The sequence below is a fragment of the Strongylocentrotus purpuratus genome, unplaced genomic scaffold, assembly GCF_000002235.5.
Source record: "Strongylocentrotus purpuratus isolate Spur 01 unplaced genomic scaffold, Spur_5.0 spur5_scaffold_9, whole genome shotgun sequence".
Lineage (NCBI taxonomy): Eukaryota > Metazoa > Echinodermata > Echinoidea > Camarodonta > Strongylocentrotidae > Strongylocentrotus > Strongylocentrotus purpuratus.
Genome location: NW_022145615.1, coordinates 19,009,108 through 19,028,709, shown reverse-complemented (window position 1 = coordinate 19,028,709; position 19,602 = coordinate 19,009,108).

Sequence of the window (19,602 nt, the reverse complement as noted above, 5' to 3'; positions counted from 1 at the left end):
CCGCGGAACTGCTGGCAACTTTGACTACCATTTAAATAGGTGTTTTAAGACACCTAATAATTACTAATTCTTCACACCTACATATCACGGATTCACAGCTTAGATGAGTAATCAGCTTGAGCCACGTGATCATAACCAAGAAATTTATGGTAACTTTGAAACCATTCAAAGAGGTGTGTAAGACACCTCCGAATTACTAATTTAATATAACCAGAGATTCACGGACAGAACAATAAGACAATTATCCGGTGTAAGTAACGTGATTATTACCATCAACCTTGGATAACCTGTGAAACCAATCGATAAAGGTGCTTACAAGACCAAATAATTACGTATTTATCGCCACCATCGGTTAACGGACAAAAAACTCGTTGCTTGGTCAAGTGGTTATTTGGTCATAAACACTTGATTTACAGAGGTAAGTGGAATCACGTTACTCCAGTCGCGTAAAAAACTGGTGGTTTTTAGGTTAGATGAAAACGTGAACAGGAATACCTTTTTTGTTTAAATGAAGGCACGTGTCGATAACGTTTAAATCTAGTTCAAAAGGCACTATACTTTAAAATCACTTAAAAACACTCCCAAAAGAGATTACTTTTTAGTGTTCTGTTTATTGGGAAGCATATGCGATCCTACAATATTCAGTGATCGTTGTCACGGTTGAAATCGAGCCTAAAGTTATGACATTGTAAATAATACTCTCTTTATGTTGTATAGCTCCCTCTCAAGGTCAAGATATTAATTAAGCTATAAAACAATATCTATCGACTAAAATCGACTGATTAGCTATTCCAGTTTCGAAATGATATATGACAATTACATATTCTGAGATTTTCATGATCGCAGCTACCATCGTACGGCCGTAGGCGCTATCTAAAATTTATCAAAATTTACCGGGAGCACCGGTAAAATTTTATATTCAATATTTCTCGAAAGCCGAAGTGTTTTAGGGGCTGAATTATATAGGGCTTATAATACATCCACAGGGGCATCCAAATATATCAAAATTGTAAAGAATCACTTCCAGCCATTTTTCAAAATTTCCTAAAACTTTGTATTACCTTTAAGCCGAGCTACCATGGAAACGGCGCCGAGGCATTGAATGAATTTCTCTGACCACGCACCCATTTATTACACCTAATGAAGTGCCAAACGAAATTAATGCTGTGGAAGGGCTTCGAACCACGAATCATGTTATTTATAGTCCCTTGACCTATCCAGATAGACCAAGCATAAGGCTCGTTACATGTTTCAACGGAGAAAACTCGCCTATCTGATATTTATGATTCATGGTCAGGTACACATTTTTTTCTTTTTCATCGTAAGTGGTTCTCTAGAAATATGAAACTGTCGTAAACACCTTCAGGAACCAATGACATAGAAGTCGCGTTCAAGTTGAATTGCGATCACAACCGTCGCAATGTCACCTCAAACGGAAATCAACCTTCGAAAAATGACATACGAGACGTGTCGACCGTATATGTAATTTTGTCAATTGTATCGCGTTTCACTATTATTACACCTAGGCTTGTTGCCTGCATCTATGGGGGTTCGTAGAATGTGCCAATTTGCCCGTATAGAGAGTGACGAATAAAGGCTCGTCAGTTATTTCTCTAATGTGTTTTTAACAAGGAAAATGAATTTGTTGCCTTCGTAAGTGGCTCGAAATTACATCCAAGAGGCGCTCATCCGAGCGTTAGGGGGGTATTGGCAATAGCGTGATTGATATAATATTTGGTAATGTTTAAATTTTGAGTGAAATAGCTGGAAAAAAAATAATGTCATGCACCAATTTCTGATTGTATTGTCGTAAAAGATTGGCATGGAGAAGAACAAGAACGGTAGCAAGAAACTTAAAGTCACTATGAATTGAAGCCCTTGTTGAAAAAGAAATGTGCCAGCCCTTATTATATTCGTCAGTTATTTATAGTATTTTACTGTATTGACATTAGCAAAGCAGAGACTCTAGCGTAGGTACACGCGCATGCCCCAGTTTCTCCGTGCCCCCCCTCCCCCCAAAAGGAAAACAAAACAGAGAAAGAGAGACGGACAGAAAAGGAAACGAATATGAGGATAGGACAAATGAAACAGTACAAGACGGTTTTCCTAAATCTTCTTCATAATCATTGATATTGTTTATTCGACTTTTATTGCTGTTCGTTGACCTCCACTTGCCAGTGTCCCCTCGATAACTGGACTCAGGCCACGCCGATGGAGAGTTTTGGAGTGACCGGAAGATGGGCTGAAGATCGTGAAGTGGAATCTAGCTCTTAACCTTCAGGACGTCCTTACAGATTGTATCGAGAGCAGAACTGTGTACTCGCCCAGGAGTCTTAGAGGCCGGTAGTCATTGACTTCTGATGAAGTCCCCTTTCAGAGACGACCGGCTTGCTGTGTAGTTAAAGTGGTCGTTTACATTTGTAATTTAGAGCGTTTACACTGAAGCTCCAGCCGTTCGGTCATTGAAACGTCACCTATGTCTTGATTGCTAGAGGATTGGGAGGTTATACAACTATACAATTAAACAATCGAAGATAGGTCGTTCAACATCGGATCCAAGGGTGTGAAGGGGGCGTGTGAACTCTTGAAAACTTTACTCTAGCGTACCATAAACTAATCAACAAAAATAAAAAGAACATACAAAAACGAAACAACAACAAAACAAAAATAACAAACAACAAATAATAGATATACAAACATACGGTAAATGTTGTAACCTGTGCCCCTCCGATATTACTTCCAGGTCGTAAGAAATTGAGTCCATATAGAGTATCTTAGCGAAATGTAGAATTACGAACAGATTAATGCAAAATTCGTATTATGTAGTGATATTTATTAATCAAAAAAATCATTCTTGACATATCTGAATGATAGTTTGGCTAACACTCGAGTCTCATCGAGATGGTATACGCACTTACAAGCTCCATATCCTGACAATGGAATTCTACCTCTCTTTGATAACATTATGATGTTCAACAATAATGCACTGTGCGTTCCGGACGCGCCTTTTCGGGCCTCTACATTTCGCTAAGCTATGAAATTAAATAATGTTTTTTTCAGAATGAATAATGTCTAAAAATAGTGCATAGACATTATATATGTAAGGCTGTCTTTTTCCTTGTGTTGATATTATCGTTCTTTCCAATATTATATTCTCTGTCCAATCAATTTGGGCCGAATTTAATCTTTGAAGGAGTCTTGAACATTCGGCGTTTCATGCCCTAGATTTTGATACTCACGAGAACTGGAGAGTATATTAAAAATAATATTGTTATTATACAATCATCTGTTGATGTTTGGAAGTGAAAGATAAACGACCAAGCTTGACATCATGAAGGAAATTCCACACAAGATAATTACAGAATGGACAGATCTCGATTTCAGAAATACAAGTTTGACATGTCTTTCCTACACTCTAGGCAGCCGGTAATTTCCCGATGGAAGAAACACGATCCTCCCAAGTCGTGCTTAATCTCTACACAAGTTTAATCAGAGATTGGCGTATTATGTTCTGCGTGTTTTCTCAAGTTACTAATTGAAAACGTACGTACGCTTCCGAGCTTATGCACTCGCAGGGATTTAAAATGGCAAGGGACACTTGAATGTAAATACAGGCGGTGAACCCGATTTTTGTTTTAGGGGGGGGGGGGGGGGGGCTGCGTACGAGGTTGGGCAATAACAGTCTGGCAAAACCAACATTATCCAATTTCATGACAGAGAACATGCTATAGGCTAGTACCTGGTTAATGTTATTAATTTCCGTTCGATCTTTATATTTTTTTTTCTTGACTGCACATTTTGAAAAGTAATGCCAGAAGTGATGCCCTGGTTGATAATACTTGTTCTCTTGGGGGATTGTAAACCAGCATCAAGTTTATATATATATATATATATATATATATATATATATATATATATATATATATATATATTTCTGTCTTTTCCCTCCCCTATTTCTGTATCCCATTCTATCGTTCTTTCTCTTTTTCATATTTCGCTATTTCTATCTCTCCCTAGTTATTTTTAAAAGCAGCCTCTCTTTTTCAAATAATAATATTTAGTTCAATCTAATACATATTTCATACTGCGCTGTGTTGAAAACCAAACTCCCAACAGTGCTATTTTACAGACACACAATAAAGAAAAATAATCAAAAGTTCCTGAAAACAAGTGCGTCTTCGACAAAACTTTAAATACAGCAACAGATAAGGCTTCTCTTATGTCTAGTGGTAGGTTATTCCAAAGTCTTGAGCGTTGCAATCGGAAAAGCAATCTCCAAGAGTTACTTTTGCTGTTTGTGAGGTAGCTTTAGAGGCAGCTTGTTCTGTGTACTTCGTAAGTTATGTGCATATGGATGCGATTTACAAGATAATAATTCAAACAATAATGTGGGGATTGACCATTCAATGCTTTGCAAACGAGGAAAATCATCTTAAAAGAAATGATATGCCATATTCACAACCAATGTAACGTATTTAAAACTGGTGTAATGCGAGAACATTTTCTTTGATTCTTAAGTTGAGATATTCTTTACCAGGGCTGATAGAAATGAATAAATGTATATCGTCGACATAACAATACAATTCTGTCTTTATTTTCTTTCCATATTCCTTCTATGTCTTCAAACACTTTCTCTATCATTTCCAAAAGCATCGGCCAAGACATAACGAAGCTAGCGAATAACACGTCTAGCAAACTTCGAAACTTTTTGTCGCAATCTTGCCCCCCAATATCTCCCAAATATATACCTCATCTTATTAACTGTCATCTCAAGGTTCCGGGATAATAATTGTTGGAATAGGATCATCCTATTCCGAAAATTATCCAGCAGCCTTGAGATGACCATGGATTAGCGTGTACGCAGTGTGCTTACCCCCGGCGAGTCATCGTACTTTTCCCCATCTTATTTGCCATCTTCCCTAGTCTTCCAACCCTCTTCCTGTTCCAACTCACAGCGTCTCCTAACCGCCGATAGTCAGCTTAATGTTACTGATCAATTTATACGGCGGATGAACACGTTATATTTGCAAGAGTGCAGTGTACATGCGTATGTCTTTCACGGCCGTCACACGATGTATGTAACAGACTCTTTCCTGAAGTTCTTTGATTTTGTCTTATTCTGTTGAGCGTACCAAGGTGCGTCGATATATCTGTCTAGATCAGTAACTATTGGATGCGAAGGGAGAGAAATAAAAGGACTACTTCATTTGTAACTGCCCTTTTTCAAATCTGATGTTGAAAAATGTTTGGCATTAGATCGGGTGATAAAGTTCACTTCTTTAGGGAGAATTGCTGGTATTAAAGTGAAATCCGCTGAAAGAAGAAAAAAAAGGATAACGAGGAGTAAAAAAAAAAAGGAAAAAAAAAAAGGGGGGGGGGGGTTTAAACCGGATTTTGTTTGACAAATACACATTAATTATATGGAGATAATGTTTTAAAGAAATTTATTGGAAGACTCTTTATATTTACATACTTTTTCAAAGCTTTATTGTTTTTGCAAGATATACGAATCAACTTTAAGATGTGAAAAGCAAAATGTGTTTAATGTTTTTTTAGTATTCGATGGAAATAAAATTAACGTAAAATCAAATGAATGAACTCGATGACCATTTTTTAGAAAAACAAAAATCAAACACCATAACGTATTGATCCTGTTTAAAGTCTACATCACTACTAAAGGGATATCTTCAATTTGGCAAACTTGTCAATGTTGTGTATTGTGACTTCATCTGTTCTGTACCCAATCACCTAGACGAATATCCGAAGGCCCACAGAGTTTCTTCCCCAAGAGGATGCCATCTTCCTCCCTCTGAACATGAGACAAAGTCTGTTCTATCAGTAATATGGAAGAACCCCCCCCCCCGGAATTTACTAACATTTTTATTTTTGTAAAGTTAACCTTGAAATGGGAGAGTTCTCGTGATATATATCTCATTATTGTTGTTATTATTATTATTACATGATTAAAGTTATCAGCTTTTTTTGGCCCGGGAACACCCCCCCCCCTATTAATGCAAACGCAAACAATACACAAAGAGGAAATATAGAAAGTAAACACTCCAAAGATTTGATTTCATGTCCAACGGATTGATGCAAATGTCATTAAAAGTTAGAATTTGAACTTAATTAATAATCATTTGCCAATTCTGAATGTTTTCTTTGAAGAAAAAAATGAATAAATTCCGCCACCTTTCTGCAAGGAAGTAAGTTACATAATATGAATCACATTAGATCTGAAGATGGATTGGGACAGTTCGAGTGTTAGTGACGTAAACTCTGTGTGGACAATTCTATTCCGAGGCACACAAATTAATTACCACCCCGGCTTTACGTAATATAACTTCATACGCCCATTTGACTTTCAATTGAGCTTCCCGATAATGGTCATTGATACACGCATCGGGACTCCCTTAAGAATGTCTAATTGCCTCTTTCCAAGTTCTTCTACGATAAGATACACGGTGGTTAGTGTCTTGACGCAATTGCATCTATTTCGACTCCTCTAGTGAAAGTGCATAGTCCCGAAGCATCATTGTGCAGTCATTAGTCGTAACCCTCCCCACGTCAGAAGTGTGATTTATCTTTTGAATCATCCATCGAGGGAATTCCTTACCAGGCGATAGGTGGTTGGTGGTTTTTAATTCTAAGTATTATAGACAGATCCAGGTCTGTCCTCATCAGCTCGAGTTTACCAACTAAACCGATAGTGTCAGACTCGGGATATTATCCCGAAGCTCGACCAGATGGATGCGCTCATCACAAAACTGGCTCTGACGGGCGCAAATTATTTCCCAAATAGCGGGATATTTTGGAAACATGACCACGATTTTCTCGGGACATTTTCGCGACCAAATATTCCGCTAATTGCAACTGCGGGCTGATGAGGCCGCAAATGAACTGGCTATTTTGTGATCGGAATAGTTAAAATTGCGGGTTAATATGGCAAACTCGAGCTGTTGAAGACAGAGCGTTCGACAAATGTCAGAGAGTTGCTAGAGCACATGATTGGAAAGAATACAACAGTGAATTGGGAGATGGAGAGAGAGAGAGAGAGGAAGGGGGTAGAGAGGAGAGAGAAAGAAATGAACAAGAAATGGAGGTAGAGGTAGAGAAAGAAATACCAAGACACCTTCCAACCTACTTCATTGTTTCTCTCAATGCCTATGAAATTAACCGTAATTCAAAGTTTTTCGATAGAAAGAACCCTATTGATTATTTGAATTATATTTCCGAAGCCTACAGATCTCAAGGGAGAAAAATAATACATGTATGTCGATGATGCATTTAATAATAATAATAATAATAAATTTATATAGCGCAGCTTTTATACAAAATATATTCAGCTGCGCTGGTTAAGAGCTCCTTTTTACTAAATTCTACAAAACAAGATCACTCAGTTGAACAAATAAGTTTTTAAATTGGATTTAAAAACATTGAGAGATGGAGTGCTTCGTATTGCTATTGGCAAGCTATTCCATAGTTTGGGGGCAGCTATAGCAAAAGCACGGTCCCCAAGAGTTACTTTAGTTTTGCCATGGGGAATCTGAAACAATAATTTATCTGTGGAACTGCGCAGGCTACGACTATGGGTGAATATAAGTCATGACGTCTGTTTGTATTGATGGAATACTACTATTGCAGAAATCATGGCATAAACCCAGTTCACACCTTACGATCCTCCTGCGATCTGATTTTAAATTCGTGGAAAGGACGTATATATTTGGTATGGAAAATAAACCCAGTTCACACCTCACGATCCTCCTGCGATCTGATTTTAAATTCGTGGAAAGGACGGATATTTTTGGTATGGAAAATAAATCCACTTCACACCTCACGATCCTCCTGCGATCTGATTTTAAATTCGTGGAAAGGGCGGATATATTTGGTATGGAAAATAAACCCAGTTCACACCTCTCGATCCTCCTGCGATCTGATTTTAAATTCGTGGAAAGGACGGATATATTTGATATGGAAACCTAAAAAACAACCACACTCCTCCTGATTTAGGTTCTATATAATTATACGAATATTGACAGCATCTTTAGTGCATTTAAGTGTAACAGTCGGGATAAAAGCCCAATCGGCCTTCAATCGTAGACAATCGCACTTCTGATATGGGGTCACTTCAATTTTAAGCTGATTTAGCCCCCCTCCCCCCTCTAAGCATGAAATCCCTTGAAATGTTGATTTTTACTAATCATATGACTATGCAGGTCCTCGGTCATTAATATTTTACATGTTTGAAACGCTATCAGAACTTCTTCCTAAATCGGATCGTATTATTTATAGTCAGATCGTGTAGTGTACGCACGCCGGGCTTTAATGTAAGTGTACAATTGCCACAGTATATGTTCTGAGCGAAATACGCTGTCAATCATTGGAGAAGAAAAGGAGGAAATTATTTGGTTAGCTCATCGATTTGATATCAAGAGTAGGTTTGAATACCACATTTAAATGCAGAAAGGGGGAATTGTATTGCAGCGCCGAACTGAAGGAACTAAAGATTATAGGTATTCATAACATGACCCAGAATGGTGAGGAAATTTCAAGGTTTTCGAAATCAATTTAAAATATCACCTTTGATAAAAGCTAGAGAAACAATAGCGTCAATAAACCTTGTCCTATATTTATTATGTGCTTCACCTCTTCTTTGCTTGCTAATACCTCTAGAGGTGAGTGTAGATTAACTGATATCTTGCTAAATGTCAAAAATAAAATAACTTTGATGAAATATTCATTATCAAAGGGGAAAGAAATATCTAAAGACCATAATGTCTTTTTCTCTCATTTTACATCTGGTTGAAGATTTTTTTGAGGGCATAAATTGCTCACCGTAGTATAAGTCCAAGTCTTGAATAGTATGTAAGTAACTTTTTTTTTTAAAACAATGAACTATAAAAATAGATAGATTCTGAAGATTTGTGACGTCCCTTGAGAGGCCAATGGTCAGAGCAACCAGTGGCATTGTTTAAGTCCAAATTAAGTCCAACTTAGCATTTGGGAAACTTCCCCCACGTCTAGTAAGTCCAATACCCCCATCCTCATGATGCAAATACCCTCTTTCTGACTAGGCCCATGCTACCCAGCTGCATTGGGCTCACGTGACGATACATTTAAATTCGTAATTAGGGCATGGCTCCGGCTCAACACCTGTAGGTCTTAACCAATATAGAATTATGGCGTCGACTTTTCATTACGGATGGCATGCGATAAGGAGGGTAGATTGAAATAGGCATATCATCCGAACGTTATCCCATCATCGGGAAATGTATTGCGTCTCGAGGAAAACAATGCTCCCGGCATCACATAGATATATATCATCTTCCCCCGAATTATAAATAAAGTAAAGAAGTAATTAAATCGTCTCTATTTTGTTGTTGTACGTCATAGACATTTTTTTGGGTAGTTTTTCAGTCTCATCAGCGCCTTTGATTAGGCAGCTAGATATTGGCGCTTTATTAATACCTGGATGGATTGGATTGGAAAGACGTCAAAGAGAATAATAAAAATTTAACAAATCCATTGCTTACCTCAGGATGCCATCTCAAGGCGTTATTTATTCAGCGGAGATGGTGCTCGATATGCATTGCTACATTATTTACAATTCTCTCATGAGATGACTTTTGCATTAATTTGAATTTAGTAGGAGATGTTATAATTATAACGAAAAATCACAATGATTGTGCATTAGTATGTGGTATTGAAATTAAAGCCACATATGTGCCTACATTGTCATCTAGAATTATAAACATATACTTCATTGAATTTGTTATAAAAAAACAATTGCAATAACGCTATTCGCACTAAAATAATGAATATAGAATACATTATACAAATCGCACGTAGACCATAATCAAGTAATTGGTCTAACGCAGTCACGTGTATTTCATTTACTAAGCCCACCTCCTCTTTCTTTTATATATATATATTAAAAAGTGTGCAATAGACCAACGATCTTTTTCCAGTGCCCGTAGGGCTTTGTACTTGCGTAACGCATCGCACAACCACTTAAAAAGGTACTTACGTGCGCTTGTACTCTCTGTGATTGCTACTTAAGTTTTACTCATTATCTGTTGATATACTTCTTTGGTGTTTACTGTTTTTCATTGTACGATATATTCATACATTACAATCGTCAGTTTTGGGGTATATAAAAGTGTTAATTTCAAATATGTGTATTGTACTAGCATACCCAACAAGGGTCGTTCACTTTCAAACTAAACGGAATACAGTAAGCCCCATAATTATACTTTGTATTTGATCTACATTGATAATGACAAAGGCCAATCCGACATTCACACTTGTTTCATCACGCAACAAGGATCTAGGAGTTTCGCTCTCATACAAGGAATGGTGCATGTTTTCAGTCGTTCGTTATTAAACGATATTATAGTATTAATGACTGCTTTGAGAGAAATAGTTGTTTTTATACGCTCAAGCGTTTAAAAACAACTATTTCTCGAATATTAAAGCTGTCATTAATACTTTTATATGCCGAAAACAAAAGAGTGAACTTATGACACCACCTTGGCCTTTCTCTAGTTTATCTGCACGGTTGTTTTTTATGAGTGTATCTTTGAGAGTAGACTAGATCTAGATTCTAGTAATTTTGGGGGAGCAATATTAGTTTGCAATGCCAATGCATATTGCAATGCAAGGCCAGTGCGCAATGCCAATGCATAGGGATGTGTACAATCTGAATTCCGTGCAATCTCTACGGCGGGCTCTACGGGAAGGATTTTAGCACTACTAGACCTACTTACTAAAATCTAGGTCTAGACTTTTGAGGAAAAAAATATGGAGAATTTAACCTACCCCTTTTGGTGCTCTGTCTAGCATGTCCCTGCTGTCAGCAAGTCTTGCTTTGATCATCATCATCAGGAAGTTGAAATCTTGGGAGAGTTTCTTCAGCCATTTTTGCCTTCGGTTTGAAATCACCGACCAATTCTTCGCGCACGTACGGTATCATTGATCGCTCAAACAAGTTTTTTACATGTGAATCTATGGGTATTTCACCAAGCCTGAACTTTTTTCCCAGTAAACATGGTAACTGGGATTTTAGACTACTATTATTTAGAACTATTACATGGGTTTTGAATTTTACCGGGAATTTTACAGGAATAGTTAAAGCTTATGAATGCAATTTTGACCAATCAGATGGCTGGATTTCTTAAGTGAGGTATATAAATATATATATCATATCTCTTTAGCTTTGAGGCTGTTTATGCATATATCAGACTTTATAGCCTGGCGGCTTCGTACGAGCGATATGCACATCCTCGATTCGAGTGCGGATAGGTCGTATAATGAACTCATGCGCATCCGAATTTTATATACTGTCATTATGTACAGTAAGTATTCTCTTTCGGTGATACAATTAAAACGTTCGTGTTTAGAATAAATTGTGACACAATAACATTATGATTTCCCGGAAGTCCAGACGAATCGTGTTTTTAAATTTATAAACTAGCACGATTCAAGATTCAGAAACATGCATTTCTTGCCAGTAAGTCGATATCATAAGCGATACATATAAGTTCAACATAATAAGGTAACATAGTAAGAAGCAAGTGACTTGTCTTGGGACTTCATAATATGTCATTTTAAATTAGTTCAATAACTAGCCAAAAAAGGAAAGATGAACAAAGAAGGGGGGGGGGGAGTCTTCTTAGAGATTACAACATAATACCTTGCTCAGGATGTTTGTAAAACAACTATTTCCCTATGTTTAACAGTTATATATAAATATATACTTTCATGAATGAGAGAGAGAGAGAGAGAGAGACAGACAGAGATGATTTTAACATTAATGAGCATGAAATGATTATCTCCGGTTTACATGCAATTACCGATACCGTTTTGGGGTTCGCATTATCTCAAAGTCCCAGATGACGAAGGAAATGCAATATTTTCTTTTCATTTGCCAATGATACAGACACCCAAACGCATATCGGAGAATGGAATGAAAAGAAAACTTCACCCACGTACAGGTGGTAAACCCAGAAGAGCATATCTTAATCCGGGGATATCGTGAAATGTTAGAGAAGACAGGATTTAATGCCAAAACCCTTTAATTTATTTATAGGTTTTCGATCACGATCCCCTGTTTTTCCCCAATCAAATTGTGGATCTCGTAATCCTGTGATAGTATAATGCCAACTCAAGTTTTGTAACTCTTCGCTTTATTGTAAAACAAAGACTCTACTGGCACACGTTACAGCGTTGGCCTACTTACATGGATTTGTTTTGCAAATGCATAAGGGAATCTGTTAAGATTTAGAGAGCTTTAGAACAAGAAAAGAGAGAGAGAGATAAAGAGAGAGAAAGAAAGAAAATGAGAAATGAAGAGATTGTATAGAGGAATACAAATGGGTAGAGATAGAGAGATACAATAATGAAGGGGAGAGAGTGAGGGAAAGAAGAAAGAGAGATAGAGTTAACCCTAATAAGGCCGGGGGGGCATTATGGCCCCCCCCCCCCCCTCCACGATTTTTCTGATTGCTCGAGAACGCATATGGATGGCGCCCCGCCACTCGCTGACTTTTTTCTTTCGAGTCTTGCGCAACTTTTAAAAGATTTTTTTTGAAAATCGGACCTACGGTTACAAGGTCACGTGACCTTTTGTCTTTGCATGTCAGCCCGAAAATCGCTCATTTTCGTGATTTGTGTAAAAAACATATAGAAAAGTCATTTTTCCTAAAAACAGATCAAACATGGTTATTGGGTCTTGTTTAAAGTTTAGGTGGTTGTTTTGGGCGTCAAAATAGTTGAATTGTAGTAAGAAATGAAATAAAACAACAAAAACAATGAAATACATAAGTTAAAAAACAATGAAATACATAAGAAATTATCAAAACAAGGGATAACATAAGGAATAAGCTGGCTCTTCCAAAATTTTTTGTTGTATTATTATTCAGAATGGTCTAATGAATATATGTAGTGAAAAAGAATACCTAATTATGAATAATATATGATTTATGGGTAAAAATGTGAGTTTTATGACTTTATTTGCATAAATTACCATAAATATGCAAATGAGTGAATTTTTCAAAAAATTGAAATTATCATATTATTGTATACACTTCACTTGCCATGCGTGCAAATTTTCGCGGCAATCGGCCGCTTCGCGGCCGAGATCTTAAGGGGGGGGGGGGCCATAATGGCCCCCAGGCCATACTAAGACCTCAAATAGCCCGGCCCTATTAGGGTTAAGCTTATAAAACATTTGATATTTGACAATAGGAATAAAGTAAAGTAAAGGCTATAAAGCTATAATGAAGATGGGTGAAGTTTGGAAACAAAATAATCAGAAGATATGTTTTTAAAATTCTCATCGACACTAATGAGTAATCTCTTTCGTTTCTTGTGTAATTTTTTCTACAATTTAAGCGGTAAAAAGGTTTTTCAAAATCTCAGACAACTAATAACCTGTTTTACGATGAATGATAAACATCGCGTTCGAATTTAGAAGGAATGAGAACGCGATCAGCAATCTACGATATGGTCTTACTTCTTTGGGTCGGTTATCTTTGTCGTGGTCGAGGAGATACGTCGCTGAACTGTCAATTAGATGGTTCGCGGTTCGAATCCCGCTGCGGCACTAATGTGCTTTGTCAAGATTAAAACTGCGTTTGGTACTCTCCAACTAGGTATGGGAAGTGAGAACCCGGTAGGAGGAAATTTCTTGAATACTCTCTTAAGCTTTATTACGGTAGCCGTGCTGAACCCTGGGTAATATCAAGATTGCAGGGCCTAGCTCAGGGAAAAACAGTATTGAGTCTGACAGCCGATAGACAGTTTGAGAAGTCTCTCGTTAGAGTATGTTTATTTAATCACCCTGTAAGTATCAAGGCGTGTTTTTAAAATGTTGTTTTCATTTGACTTGTCTCTGATCGGCGACTTGTTAGAACATTTTCTGTTACTATCAAATAAAGTCCCATTTAAAAAAAAACAAGGACTTCGGTGAAAGGGCCAACGTGTATTTACCTATCTTAAGATACATGCTTGTTGGAAGGTTATTGCTGTAGTGTTAGTGTAAATACGGAGAGGCAGAATATGGTTTGGGGGGAGGGAATGGAGGGGGTGGGGGTAGAGGAGGCTTTATGTATTCATGCAGGCAGCCTTGTTACATATTCCGTAGACATGGACTTCTCCCCCCCCCCATTCTAAGAACGGAGAGATACCATGCGTGTTACCAAAATGTCCGGTAAAGAGGTACTTTTCACGCACCAAAGTCCGGCTCGTAGTACTCAAAAATCCGGCCCGTATTGACTTTACACACCAGACTTAGGGGGTGTTTTCAAAAGGAGGGAACATGCATATGCGTACCCTAAATAACACTGAGTGGGGGTGGAGGTGGGCAGCTATTATATATGTTTGCCCCGGTCCTTCCAACGGACGGGAAGCGTACTCCAATGACACCCTATGCTGGACAACCCAATGAATCTGATAAGGGAGCGACAGACAAGGATCAAGTTTGTGATGAAATCCAATAGCACTGTTGGATTGTAATGAAAACATGTTGATAGCATGTACAATAAGAACTTCAAGTTTATGTTTGCAGTATTACACTGGATATAAACAATTCCATTTAATAAGCAAACCCGCCATATTGATATCTCTCGTGGTGATTCAACTTTCAAGGAAACCGAACAATCTAAATTTCTACCCTACTCTCCCAACAAATTTGATTATTCGTCATTCAAAACAGACGAAACCATGAAGTGACGTGCAATACGATGCTAATGACCCTGAATAGCGTTATTTCTTCATCTCGTTTTTAAAGAAATTGTATGCCAGAGGGAAAAGCAAATGCCGCTAAAAACCAACACCCCTGGGAGTCGTGGGAGATGAACAAATTTCGCTTGTAATTTACTTATCGAGACGTGGCGAAGCGGTATTAATAAGGAAGGAAGAAAATAATGAGATAATAATGAGTGAATTTGATAGTTAGGGAAAAGGATGAAAGGAAGGAAGAAGAAGACCTTGAAGAGAAAATGAAACTACTCCTGATATCTTTGTCTATTTCCATAAAGCTTTTATTTGTGTTTTATTTAAGTCGTGAAAATAAGAAACTCTTGGGTTACAGGATGAAAGTTGTCAACAAGAAAAAAACATTGCATACAGAGTAGGGTGGCAGCGAGCCGAAAAAACAAAATTAGAATGATGACTACATAACGATTTATTGTTATGATTGTTGTTAGTGTTGTCGCTCCAATGATTAGATGGCAAACAAACTTTAAAATTATCAGTTATCGGTCCTTTGGGAACAGCCCTTATCCCCGAATTCCTTTAAATCTTGAAGGAAAAGACTAGTTTTGGAAACGCCCCCTCTCCGAGTAGGGTGGCAGCGAGCGGAAAAAACATAATCAGAATGATGACTACATAACGATTTATAGTTATGATTGTCGTTAGTGTTGTCGCTCCAATGATTAGATGGCAAACAAACTGTAAAATTATCAGTTATCGGTCCTTTGGGAACAGCCCTTATCCCCGAATTCCTTTAAACATTGAAGGAAAAGACTAGTTTTGGAAACGCCCCCTCTCCAAAAATGAAACGGAAGCTCTTATTATCAATCATGTGAAAGAATGTGTTGTGACTAAAACGTGATGATACAAATTTTGCCGATGAACCGCCTACTATAGTACTAATTGATATATTTGGTAAATTGTCATATCTATCCGCCGTGGATAGACATCGCGTAGTTATACATCTTATGTGTAGAGTGCTTGTAACTTTACCAAGACTGGGCCAAATTTCTTATCATTTTGATGATTCCAGAACCTTGCAGTACACACCAATACTTATATGCTAGATGATCAACCTTTTCTGATGGATACCACATAGTTTCTTTCACAATGCAATCGCATGACCAGAACTGGGCAGTCTGGGCTATATACCTTTAACCTCGCTTATAAATAAGGCCATCCTCCAAGTTTGATGACTGCCTCTTCAGCTCGTTCCTTTTTTGGTTCCCTGTATATGGTATAGGCCTGGTGTACATTTAACATGTCCATGGTTCACATATCGGTGAGACTAGAATGCCAATCTATAGATTTCAATCACAAGAAATTCCGGACCCTTTTAATAATGGCCGTGAGGCAGTTACTAGTGCCTATGACAACAGATTAAAATGTCAATTCGTCGATGAATTTCGAGTGGTGATGCTTGATCCGTTGCTTTGCATGGTACGGACATGAACATGGAATCGTCCAAGGCATCGTTTCACGAAACCGTCGTAAGCACAACTTCGCCGACATCCCAGGTATGATTACATTTTATTTCAGGCGTTTCAATGGGATATCGGTGCACTTGTACCTAAGACGCTTTCGTGAAACCATTTCAAGATTGACTCAGCTGGCCTGGCTTTCATGAGCACTTAAGCGATTAAAATATCCTACCAGAGAAAAAAACAGATAGAGAAAGAGAGAGAAAGAGAGAGAAAGAGCCAGCAGGTACAAAATAAGCCTTTGAAAAATGTATCAAGTTTATAAACTTATATTGAACCTCTCGGATTTCGTTTCCTGTTTACTGCCCGGAGCCTTTAGAGGAAGATTTTTGTTTTTCATGTTGTAGTAATATATGATACTTGTTGACTTCAAATTAAGGAGACGGGCTACTTCCGTAAACCAAAATAGTAGGATTCGATTAAAAGCAGTAAGAAACTTTTTATATAAATTTTTTAACGAATGAATTTTCCTATATACTTTGTACAAACAAAATAAAAATCAATAACGTTTAAACCACATAAGGCAGTGTTTTAGAGCATATCATTTTTTGATTGATAATGCGATTTTACAAAATGGCGCCTATATTACGTCACGGTTGAGTGATCATAGTGAGAGGGAAAGGTTTTCTATTCTTGACATAGGGGAATTAGTGGTGAAATGTTGATGGCGATTTGATGGTGCGGTTTCTTTTTGTTGGAAAACCTGACCATAAACAAAAACATAAAGAAAAAAAGAAATAAAGAAGGAAAGATTTAAGATTTTGACGAAATCAAAGGGTGATCTGTAAATATGCTGTATATCATCTAATATATATACGTCATATAACTGCATTTATTTTTAAGAATATTGGTGTACTGTACATGTACAAAGTTGTTCTTAAAAAATTCTTATGAACATGACTAAGCGTAATACATACCTTCACAAGTGATTATAGCTTTAATAGTGGGTGTGAAAACCACTCTCACCATTCTCTTATACATTGGCTCTATTTATCCGGATTCAGTTTGTTGTCGACGTTCTTATACGCAAGGGAATTTGTGCATTTAAAAATCTACTGATTGAATTGATTATTCATGAACAACAACACCTGTTGCATAGACAGGGATTTCAAAACAAATTCCGGCGTGGGAATAGGTCGAACTACCCCAGTCACTGATGTAACACGAACATTCCAATTATCTAGCCATGAAAGGAGAATAATATCCGTTGCAAAGAGTTGTTTTCGTTTGTACATATCATTAGTCGACGGCTCTTTTGCCACTCCTTTGATATCAGACTTTCGTGAGAAATAATGACAGAACGAAGTTATTGTTCCGCGGCTACAAGTTAAAAACAATTAATTCAAATCGGAGCAGTCAACAAGGTTTTAACTGTTTTTTCGATCAGCAATCAGGGTTTGTTCACTTTACCTATTAAAGGAATCGTTTAACAATGTCAAATATGAGATACACGGCCCCACGTGTTATCAGTGTATGTGATATTGTGTAATATTGAAGCCCTAAAAAAATCGCGCTTAAAAATGATCAAGAAGTGCCTCAAAAAAGTAAAAAATCTTTGAGCGACCGGTTTTACCATACTCGTTTTCCCCAATAGACTGTAGTGTTATGAAAACCGTCCGGCAAACGGTTTTCAAAATTTGTAATTTCAATCATAAATATCTTGATAATCAGACAGGCGATCGGCTTGTAAAAGTCATGGAGTTCCTGACTGATATAAAGGTTTATAATTATCATAGCAGCATGAGCTAAATCCCGGATTTTGTTTCAGAATCTGAGACAAAGTTACCGGATCCCTTTAACTACGTGTATGGGGTAGTCCCTGTATGTAGATTATGAAAATTAGATAAGTCTGTCGTCAATATTTCAATTCACAAAATGCACACGTTTTTCAGTGACATGCCCGTAAACCAAGATTATTCTCCGCAAAGTAGAGTCCTTTCTGCCTTATCATCGTTTCCATTGCAGATTCCCTCTAATATGAGCGTTCTTAGCTTTTATCTACGGTAGATATGAACGCATTACTCACAGTTTGAAAAGTATTCTCAGTTCTAAGCTTATTCTTAAACTCTTTTTTTTAACGTTACTATCGAATTTATCGAGTTCTAAATGCTCAACTCGGTGCTTTGGAACATTTGGGGGGGGGGGGGGTTTCAACGAGTGTGGCTTACATTTATTTTCCCCCCTTCTCCTTCATCTTTTTCCTCGTCTTCTTCTCCTTCTTCATTTTCTGTGTCTACCCTTCTGTAAGTATGTCTCTCTCTCTCTCTTTCTCTCTCCCTCTCTCTCCTTATCACTCTCTTTCTCTCTCTCTCTCTCTCCATCCCTCTCTCATTAGGCTTATATGACGAACATCGTTGTTATTGTAGTACAGCCCCGTAACACCATCTCAGCACAAATTATATCTTTGACCCTGAACGTGTCAACTTTGAATTCTCCGGGGCCGATCCAATCCTCGGAAATGTCTACAGTTCCATTTATTGACCTTTAATATGCTATATGTAATATATCCAATTATAGGTTTCACCGCGCGTCCATGAATATGTTTGACGACCGAGTGTCATGTTTTGTTCTTATTTCTATGACAACAATGAGAATGTTAAAATATACATGGTTAACCAAAATAAAAATGGCGGATAGGCATTTTCAGTGGCATTTACATATTGTCACTGTTATTCCATCATTTCCGTGGGGTTCTACGAACATACATGTAGTAAATAAACACTTGTATAATATTATATCAAACACAAAACAGACAGGGATACACAAACCTGAACAAATTTCGACGAAACGTGATGCAGCTCTAATGGCCCGGCCACACATAGACGACGCACGGCCGGCACATTTACATTAAAACTCGGAAAAAGTCGAGCCCGACTTTTGTCAGGATTTGGGAGAACCTAGCGAGCTGACACCGAATGCATATCGTGTTGGTAGCGCGCTGTGCGTATACAGTGCGTGTGCTCCGCGTTTGTCTGGCGTTGGTCTAGCGCGCTCCGCGCATGTCTGGCGTCCTTTCGACGTTTACATTCATGCGTCGAGCTCCGCGTACATTTCTGAGCTTGCTCAAAAAATCCCGACGCACACAGCGAATGAGGACGAATGTATAGTGTTGGTCTAGCGTTGGTCCAGCGTACTCGACGAACGAGTAACGAAGGATGACGCACACCTAACGCACGACAACGCACTGGCAAAAAATGCAAATTTTCAGTGCACGGGCCGTGCGTACCCCATGCGTCCCCTATTTGTGACCAGGCCATTATACGTCGGTGATCAGAAATTTGGTCTGGCGACATCTCGTTTAGCCCGGGGGTATTAATTTCATCGAAGATGATTAAGGGTTAGGGCTGCGATTTGGTTTTGGGTTAGGTGCATT